This window comes from Portunus trituberculatus, chromosome 14, assembly GCF_017591435.1.
Source record: "Portunus trituberculatus isolate SZX2019 chromosome 14, ASM1759143v1, whole genome shotgun sequence".
Lineage (NCBI taxonomy): Eukaryota > Metazoa > Arthropoda > Malacostraca > Decapoda > Portunidae > Portunus > Portunus trituberculatus.
Window position 1 is genome coordinate 15,660,668 of NC_059268.1, and position 11,016 is coordinate 15,671,683.

Consider the following 11,016-nt stretch of genomic DNA (forward strand, 5'->3'; position numbering starts at 1 on the left):
TTTCTGAATATGGCCGTAAGATGTCATAAAAGTCCTTCATTCACTTCAATTTTCATTAGGCTCTAGAACAGTCGTGGCATGAAAACAGTAAACACGTGATAACCCTTGTGGAATCGTAGAGCCTCTTCACTCCTTGGGTTTCGTGGAGTGAGGCAAGGACAGCTTTCCCTAACGTCCTGAGTCTTGGGGCATGATGGAAAGCGACAGACAGGGAAGAGACAGACGGGTTGTTGGAATTGGTTGGGTCAGGACGAAAACTAGACGGTAAGGAGCAGAGCGGCAGGCCAAGGCACTTCCGACTCCCATAACAGCGTTCCTCCGTCTCCTCTATATATCTTCATGATCCTCTCAGAAAAGACGTATTATATCTACTCTTTTTTTCTCTCCCTCTCTTCTTGTCCTGAGAACTGGCTCGTATACGCTCTATAAAGGAGGAAGACGAGGAGGAGGAACAGGAGGAGGAGGAGGAGGAGGAGGAGCCGCAGCAAGAGGAGGAAGAGGAGGAGGAGAAGGCGTATGTTGTTATTGTATCACGTTAGTATAAAAGTTTCATTCGTTCTTTTGTTGTCCATTGTTGTCAAAATGTGATTCTGAGGTGGGGAGTATGGCTGGATAATATCACCCACTTTTTTTTCTTAGTTTTTACATTTAATGGCAGTGTATTTTCTTTTTTGCTTCGTTTTTCTCGCTTTTTCTTATTTTATGTTGAATCTTTCCTTTTTCTTACTTTCTTTCATATTAGTTTTCACTTTTATTCTCTTCTTTCTTCCTTTTCCTTCTATTGACTTCTTTCTTCATTGATTTGATATTGTTTTGCTTCCTTTTCCTCATTCTCCCTCGTCTGTTTGGCTTATTTATTTTGTTCATTTCCGTCTCCTTGTTTTAGCTCCCTTTTTCTATTCTCACCTGTGTTATATTTACTTTTTCCTTCTTTTTTCTATTCTTAATTTGATTTCTCTCTTTTTTCTTCCTCTTCTTGAATTTTTGCCTCTCCTCTTCACTGTGTTCTCAGGGGATGGACAGCGCTCTCTCGTAACCCTGGCGGCGCTGTGTTGTTTTGTTGTTCCTACGCCACAAGTCAGTCAATCTAGTGAATGTTTTTATTCTTCTCGATGTAATTGTTGTCATGGCTGTTGTTCTCATACTCATTGTCGTCTCCGTCCTCTTCATCCTTCAGTCATCTTATACTAATTCTTTCTCTGTATTTCTCCTCATTCTTTAGTCCTATTCTCCCTCTCTTCTTCCTCTTTATCCACTCCTACTATTACCATTACTATCGCTCTACACCCACTTCCCTCTGGTCTTCGATTCCTCTTCTCCTTTCACACGCCCTCCTCTTGGTTTCCACTCTCCACTCGCCTTGATTCTGCCCTTGTTTTAGTGGTATTTATGAGCGGAGTGGAGGAGCGAGGAACAAAATGATGCTGGTTCAAGGCGACGAGAAACCAAGTCATGTAAGTCTCTCACCTTCTCGAGGAAATGGATGAGCATGGAATAAGTTGCATCCTTTTTTTTTTTTTAGAATCTTTCCTATTTTCTCCTTCCTCATTCTTACTTCTGATTGTTGTCATCATAAGTCTTTCTTCTTGTCCTCCTGTTTTTTTTCTTTTCATTTTTTCAGCCATATTTTGTTTATTTCTTATCAATCTTAGTCTTATTCGCTCTTTGCCATATCGCTTTTTCTTTCTTACTTTTCTTATTTTTATACAGAGAGGAAGCTGACTAAAGGCAACAAAAGTAAAAGAATAAAAAGTCTATTGGATTGCTAGTTCCCTTAAAGATCCAGGAGTTAGCAAAAGTCAGCTTAGAATACTTAGCTAAACACACTTATAAGAACCTCAAGCTTTGGTACTGTTTGATCTTTATGTTCCTCGTTTTCACTGCCTAACATCTTTCATTACATCAAGTAGCTCAGAATAATTACACCAAAATATCTGGTATCATCTATTCTTCCGTCCTGTTTTGGTCTTTTGTCTCTCTATGGCCTTATCCACCCCACACAATCACTCACGAGTCATTAGTGTCGTGAAGGGTGAACACGTGGAACTCCTGCAGAGGATGTGTCGTCAGGAAGGAAGGAAGGCTTCGCGACAACAGATAGGAGAATATCCGGCTATATCTGTTTGTGCTGATAGGAACGCTTGTCACGTCTTTTTGCGTCAAGTGTCCTGCGTCAGAACTACGTAGTCACCATCAGCAGTCATTACCGGTATCAGTAGTCTTTCCTCTGTCCTTCTCCGCTTCCTCCTGCGTGATGTGACCTCGCCTGGCTGGTTGTGGTGTGTTGTGGTGTGGTGTGTTGTGTTGTGGTGTGGTGTGTTTTGTTGTGTTGTGGTGTGTTGTGTTGTGGTGTATTATGGTGTGTTGTGTTGTGTTGTGTTGTGTTGTGGTGTGGTGTGTTGTGGTGTGTTGTGTTGTGGTGTGGTGTGTTGTGGTGTGTTGTATTGTGTTGTTGATTAAGTTCATCAGAGAATCAATCGGTTGGTCAGTCGTTTTGTCAGTTAATCACTCTCTCGCTCGCCCTCTCTCTCTCTCTCTCTCTCTCTCTCTCTCTCTCTCTCTCTCTCTCTCTCTCTCTCTCTCTCTCTCTCTCTCTCTTTATTCTTGTTTTATTCTTGTTGTTGTTGTTGTTGTTGTTGTTGTTGTTGTTGTCGTTTGCGTCTTAATTACCACTGTGCTTTTTTCTTGTCGCTATTATTAACTTCTTATCATTACTGCTACTACTACTACTTCTACTACTACTACTATTACTCCTACTACTACTACTACTACAACAACAACAACAACAACAACAACAACAACAACAACAACAACAACTACTACTACTACTACTACTACTACTACTACTACTACTACTACTACTACTACTACTACTACTACTACTACTTCTTCTTCTTCTTCTTCTTCTTCTCTTCTTCTTCTTCTTCTTCTTCTTCTTCTTCTTCTTCTTCTTCTTCTCTCTACTACTACTACTACTACTACTACTACTACCACCACTACTACTACTACTGCTTCTACTACTACTACTACTACTACTACTACTACTACTACTACTACTACTACTACTATTGATAATAATAACAGTAATAACAAAGGTATAATGACAATAATCTGATTGATAAGCCTTATCAAACAAACTACGTGGAAAGAGAGGAAAACACATTAGCCACTCGCCACATCCTCCCCTGCTATGCACAAACACGCCACAGGAACACCTCTTCATCCTGCATATAACCGCCTTTAGGACGCCCTGCACTGGCCGGCCCGGTGTTCGCCAACCTGTGCCAGTGTAACGGAAACGCTGCTCACCATTAAGTAGCGACACAAGGGCCTTTAGTGTAGTACCTCCCCGGGGCACCAGCGAGACCTTCAAGGCGCCCGCCAGCCCGTCGGTCAATTAGCTGAGTGGATACCCTCACGCGGCCGCCTGACTCACGCACCGCTGGCCTGAGTCACCGCCTGCATCCTCCAGGAGCACACGCCGTCCAAACAAACATTTCGACGCCGCTGACCTCCCGCACCCCGCCAGGAGTCTCCATACAGAGCCAGCGTTCACTGCCTGCCCATTACGCTGCGATAAGGACTCAGAGTTGACGAGCTGAAGGGCTGAAAGGCTGAAGGGCGAATCGAGCACCACTTGCCCGGTGAACCTCGTCTTGTTTACTTTGCATTGATAACCGATAACTGATTGTGGAGATAAGTTATGTGGGGGAGCTCTCCTCATCACCTGTTCTTCTACTCGCCCTAGTTCCTTTGTAATTCTCCTCTCCTTCCCATCCATCACCTCCTCCCGGTCATTATCATTCTTCTTTGCGTTTCTGTATATGTTCCTCCTCGATTTTTATACGGACATCACTTGTTCGTTTTTCTCTTCTTTCCCCTCCTTCTTTCTGTGCATTCTTGGTGATCTCATTCATCTTACTCGTCTATTCTTTGAAATATTCCTCCTCTCTTATGTCCAGTATGTGAAATGCTCTATATTCTCCTCCTTCTCCTCTTCCTCCTCCTCTTCCTCGTCCTCCTCCTCCTCCTCCTCTTCCTCCTCCTCATCCTCCGTTTGAGTTTTCTACTCTGTTTGTTATTATAGACACCATAAGCATTTCCGTGGAAGCTGAAAAGTATGCTGTTTTTTGTTCTTTCTTTGTGTTCCTCCTCCTCCTGCTCTTCCTCCTCCTCCTCCTCCTCTTCCTCATCCTCCTCCTCATCACCTCCATTGTTATATCCATTAAGTGTATTATATATATAAAAAAAAAGGAATGTTAAATATGCCCTTTGTTATAATGTAATCTTCATGGCATGTGGTGTTCTTCCTGTTGTTCTATTTTTCCTCCTGTGCTCCATTAGTCAGTAATTCGGGGCGTGTGTGAGGAAGGTACAGATTTTGTCGAAGGCCGCGAGGTCTGCCACGTCAGCCCTCGGTCAGCAGGATATGAGCAGGTGTTTGTGTTTGTGTGTGTGTGTGTGTGTGTGTGTGTGTGTGTGTGTGTGTGTGTGTGTGTGTGTGTGTTTTAGATCTTCCCCTTATATCACACTCTTCCTCCTCCTCCTCCTCCTCCTCCTCCTCCTCCTCCTCGTCCACTTGAGACACGTGAGGAACATTTATGACCCACCTAAGAAGAAGGAAACAGCTCATCCTTGCTCACCTCTGCCTCACTCCTTCGTCAGCAGACACTCGTACAAACACCCTCTTGAGTGGAAGGAAGATGTTAGTGGGAAAAACTGCTCACACACACACACACACACACACACACACACACACACACACACACACACACACACATACACATGCATACACACACGTCAGTAGGTTTTTTGGTCCTTAAAGTAACAATTATCCCTTTCAGTACCATGACGCGTTTTCATATTCATCCTGGGGACTATTTGGCGATTTTTCACAGCATCAGAAACTTATGTGGGGATTGAAATAGTAAAGACTCTGGTCATTAATCTTGTGACCTCCATAGATCCTTCCTAATGGAAATAAAATCGTCTAATCACAACAAAGACTCATGGTAAAACTGCGTCTCAGTACTGAAGGGGTTAAAGTGACAATAACAAGAGCAACAATTTATAATATTTAAGCCTCTAGTGTATTCATGATCCAATATTCGTTTTTCTCACTCTAGGCTCGTGAATAAGAAATTTTGCAACCCATTACGCATGCAGTGTTCATAACTCAACATTAAGACAAGGCCAGTTGGCTTATAAAAACAGGAATAAATGAGCGACAGAAAAAAGTAATGAAATAACAGCAGGTAAATGTATGAACCAATTATAGACTTGACACCTTTAATATTCACGTCAAAAATGAAGTTATCATAAACGCGTCTACACATAAGTGAGTAAATTGGAAGGAAAACTCTAATTACGCACACGTATTCATATTGTCAGACCGCTCCACGTTCCCAGTAAAATATTTAGTTTCCACTCGCTTTTTTTTCCTCGGTGATGGAAGAAAGACGTTTTTTTTTTTTGGCCTTTATATTAATTTTTTTTTCACATGTGACGGTTGCTAATGCTTATCGTTTCATAAGTAAAAGATAGTTCTTGTTAGCACGTATGTTTCTCCGCATTACTGGTCAGTCAGGCTTATTTTTTTAGTGCCGGGGGTTGTAGGGGGGGGACTAACTATTCGCTGTCATTGAGGGGAAGATAGTAATAAGATAGTAAGGTTGTATAACTTCATGCATTCCTGTTTGATTTATTTTTTACTTTCCTGTCCTTTTCTTTTCTTTTCTTCAAGCGTCCATCTTTTTTTGTTTACATTTTTACTTTCGTCAAGTGAGAAATTAGTGTCTTCTTGGAGTTTTTACTTTTCTGTTATGATTTACTATCTATCCTTTTTGTGCTGCTGTGAAGTAAAAGTTATTTTCCTTGCTTTTTTTTTCTAAAGTCGAGGAAATGACTGATGCATTCTTCAGCTTTATGCACTTTTGTATAAATTAGTCGTCCTCTTTTTCTCTCTTCATTTAGAGGAAAGCGGATTTCATACATTCATCTTTTACTTTATATTTTCTTTACACGTTGAGTGAATATAAAAAGTGACTTGTAACAGGATGCATGTGGTTCTTTTCTTTTACTTATAAAGAGACGAAAAAACGATTGAACCAGTGGAAAAGGGGGAAAAGTTCAGAATCCTGCATCTCATCAACGACCTAAATCAATGTCTGTCTTTCCTTGAGTGGGTAATTAAGTGTGCTTGTTATCACTGCTCTCCTCTCCTACTCACTCTTTCCTCTCCCACCCTCTCCAGCTGCCCACACTCATGCCACATCATTCCTGACAAGCCGTGCATTCATGACCTCCAACTAGACTCACCTTGCTTGCTTCTCTTCCCTCAGCGCAGCTCTTACTTATCTCCTCTCTTCTGCATTTCACATAAATCATCCTCTCTTTCTTCTATCTCTCTTATCTCTCCCTTTTCCTGTTCATTTTCCTCCATTTTTTATCTTTGATCATAAGTTTGTTTTCAAATTTGTTTCTATTCAGATTGCTCGTGAAATGGGCGGGTTTAGCGAACAGAAATTGTGGGGAAGTTCGTTCGTGTTACTTCTAAAACGTAAAATAGGAAAAAAAGTCAATTTCCATTATTTTCTTTCCTTTTTCCCATCCTTTTCTTCGTATTTCCATGTTCTTCTCTGTTTATTTCCTGTTCTTTTTTTCCTTATTTTCATTTTCACGATTTTCTTTTAGTTCTTCCTTTTTTTCATCATCCTTCGAAGCTTTCCTTACTACTCATTCATTGCTTTTCTCTCTTATTTCCTCTACATTTAATCTCATTCCCTTTATTTCTCCTTATCCTTCCAAATTTTCATGTTTTTCTTCTACTTCTCTTCTTTTTCATCATCATTCAAAGTTTCAGGTACTCCTTATTCATTACTTTTCTCTATTATTTCCCTCTACATCTAATCTCATTCCATTTACTTCTTCTTACACTTTCTACCTCTCTGATGGTCTTCCTTATCTTCACCTGTATCTCCATCTGACTTGCTTGTAAATAGGGGGATCACTTTAGCTTTCCTCACACACCCTGCAACGTCACCAGCTCTCATTGGCACAAGCTACTCGTACGCAACGCGCTTCGTATTGGATCTTACTAGTGCCTCTTGGTACCGTCCTTGAACACCCACGCAGTCAACCAGCAACACAGACGGACACAACAAAGGACGATACAAATTTAGTTGGTTCCTGCATCTCATCCTGCTGTAGGGTTGTTAGCAAGGGTGTATAGTATGAATGAACACACACACTCACAGATATTCTCTGTCTATGTCTTTCTTTCTTTCTTTCTTTCTTTCTCTCTTTCTCTCTCTCTCTCTCTCTCTCTCTCTCTCTCTCTCTCTCTCTCTCTCTCTCTCTCTCTCTCTCTCTCTCATATGAACTATATTTATGTTATTCTAATAGTAAACTTTACTCTTATCATCATATTCTAAAGTTACAGTATATTTTCTTCATCAAACTCCAAAAACTCTGTAGCTATTATTTATTTTCTTTGTATGACTATTTACAGAATGGCTAGAGAATGAATCATATCTTTTATTATTTTCTCATCTTATATCGAATGCCAATGCCTTGTCAGTAACTCCCTTGTAAGAAATTATATGTATATAACTTATACTAAATTAGCACATCTTCGTCTACCGACCTTAAGCTACGAATTTGTCACTCATCCCCTCGTAAGGAGCCGAGGGTTTAGCAAGTCAAATAAGACGTAGTAACCTGAGTGTTTTGCCAAAAGGGGAGGCCTCGTAAATCGCTGAGGATGTCAATAAAACACCTGACTCCCTGCAGTAAAGCATCACAGTGCATAATTGACTCTGTGTGTGTGTGTGTGTGTGTGTGTGTGTGTGTGTGTTTATGATGACCTTGGTGCAGTATACAGATCTTGAACTATGCTTTTGTATCTTCGTATCTATATTTGTTCAGCTGATTTATGCTTCTTACCTCTATCACTTCTTGTAGAGAGAGAGAGAGAGAGAGAGAGAGAGAGAGAGAGAGAGAGAGAGAGAGAGAGAGAGAGAAAAAAAAATAATGTGAGAGAGAAAGCAAACGAGAAAAAAAAATCTGAATGAGAAAACCTTATCACATGATCTAGTAAAGACGAAGAAAAAGAGAGACAAAATGAGGGAAGGGAGAGAAAAAAAAGTTAACCAACCCTGAAGAAATACAAATCAACACAAGAGGATGATACTATGCTTGTTAGATACACACTGGATTGGTGGTGCTGATGTGGGCGCCAACGGATCTGTAACCATTGCCTTGACGCTCCTCGTGCACCACAAAACATGCAAGCTGATAAAAAGAAGGACGAAAAGGTGAAGAACAAGAAGAAAAAGAAGAAGAAGAAGGAGATGTGGTGGCATAGGTGATAAAAAGAGTAAAAAGAAGAAGGACAGGAAGAAGAAAAAAAGAAGAAAATGAAGAAGAAGAACAAGAACAAGAACAAGAACAAGAAGAACTGTTGGCTTAGCTGATAAAAAAGAGATAAAAGAAAAGAAGAAGAAGAAGAATAACTAGTGATTTAGATGGACTTACTTTTTTGCAGTGCATGAGTTTTGTAAACGCAGAAGAACAATACGAGGAAAAAGACAATAGTAGAATTAAGAAGGAAAAAAACAAAAAACAAAAGCAGGAAGATTAAAAATACACAAAAAATCAATAACATAATATGAAAAGAGAAAAAAAAAATGAGATAGAAATGTTTACAATGGCAAGACAATGTTAAGTTTCGTATTAAGTGAGAAACTGTACGCTGAAAAAAATAACGAAAGAAGAAAAAGAAATGCAAACGAAAGGAAATAAAAGTGATTGTTAGACTAGAAATACTGGTGCGTGACTGAGTAAAAAAAAAAAAATAGAGAAAAGAAAGCAAAAAAAAAAAAAAAAAGGAGCAAGAAGATTTATGAGGGTGAGAAATGCATAGGAAGAGGGAAGAGAGAGAGAGAGAGAGAGAGAGAGAGAGAGAGAGAGAGAGAGAGAGAGAGAGAGAGAAACTGGACAAGCAAATGCAAATAAAAAAAATGAATGACACACAATAAAAAGAGAAAAGAACAATATCAACAATAGGAAAAAAAGGAAAGACAAATAAAATAAAAATAAAACTAAACAAAGACTTAAAGGTGACGGAGAATTGTAATTGAAATAAAAACAGAAAGAGAAAACAAATATAAAAGAAACTGATTTGATTTATCATAACAAAAAAAAGCAATAAGAAAAAGAATCAGTACACACACAACAAAAAAGCAATTTAAAGGACGAACAAATGAACGTACAAAAAGAAAATAGATAAAATTAGATAAGAAAAAAATATCAGGATAATAAATTCTTTCAAAACACCTTCAGGAATTCGTAATGAGGAGGCGAAAAGGAGGAGGAGGAGGAGGAGGAGGAGGAGGAGGAGGAGGAGGAGGAGGAGGAGGAGGAGGGAAAAGAGGAGGAAGAAACGATAGAGAAGAGGGAGTAAAGGTGAAGAAGCTAAGGGAGGATGAGAAGAAGGAGCAGGAAGGAGGATGAAGATGAGAAGGGGGAGGAGAAGGAGGAAGAAATAAGGAGCTGGAGGGGAGAGAGGGAGAGGAGGAAGGCAGGGAGGGCTGAGTACACTTTCGCAATGGTTGGCAGGTGTGTTTTGATGAGCTCTTTGTGATGGCGTAACAGGGATGAAGAGTCTGGTTCGTCTTCAAGTGGCTGGAGGCTTCGTGGGGGACAGGTGAGCTGTGGACACTGCTGGATCACACAATAGAACAGCATAAGATCAGTAAACACAATAATGCCCCATTACTCTGACCTATTCCTCCCAGTTTACCTTACCTGCCTAGCTTTTCCTTTCCCTTAAGCCACTCAGTACCAGGACACGTTTTCATATTCATTCTGCTTATATTTGATGATTTTTTACAGTTTCAGAAACTTATGTGGGAATTGAAATAGTGAAGACTTTGGCCATTAATCTTCTGACCTCCATAGACCCTTCCTAATGTCAATAAAATCATGTAGTCATACCAGTAACAAGCTAAAAATGCATCCCAGTACTGAAGGGGTTAATAGATCTCTACGTTGATCCTTTTCTCAGGCCTGTATTCTGAAACGATTCGCTCTCTCACCATCACAACTTTCCAAAGGCTCCAGTTGCAGATACTCGTGTTTTTAAGAGTAGTTTTATGGTTCTGATGATGGATTGGCAAGATTTCTAGTTTAGTATAAGGAGAAACTGTCTTGAAAACCCGGCAAGTTGTCTCTGTGGCCTTCGAAAACTGTTGTGGTGAGAGATCAAGAGGTTTCTGAATATGGGCGTAAGTTCTAAGAAGCCTTCAGGTCCACACATTGCAGTGCCTAGGTACAATATGCTTGCCTGCTGCCACCAATTGTTCTTTTCCTATTAGAGTTCCGTTACTTGTGAAATGACATGTAAAAATAAGCAAGAATATAAGGAAATGGAAGTCTAACAATATATATGACCTCCCGACCTGTTTCTTAGTATTCCTTATCATGTCTCTCTATATAAATATATCGAATATTTTTCAAAGCCCGCCATTCAATCAGCTCAGCAATGTGGTTCATATACAAGGCTATATGAGAACGAGTTTCATCATACCCTTTTCAAAATCTAACTACACCAAGCTTGAAAGGACGGCGCTTGTGAATACTTGTGAATATTTGAAGCTTAATTGAGTGCGAGTAAAAATAGCAACCATGTGGAGTTATTATGCAGTGAATGGGAGTAATAAGACATGAGGCGTGGCTAAAGTAAATGGTAAATAAATGCAAACAAAATAGTATATGAAAAATAAATAAGGGTGTCGGATTCAATGCTACTGAGAGAGAGAGAGAGAGAGAGAGAGAGAGAGAGAGAGAGAGAGAGAGTTTGTCCTTGTAACGTTTCACCAATTGATTAAGTTTTTTTTTATGTCAGCAAAACAACGGCTTGTTTATGCTTCTCTTGTGGTTTTGTGGATAAATGTTGACTCTCTCTCTCTCTCTCTCTCTCTCTCTCTCTCTCTCTCTCTCTCTCTCTCTCTCTCA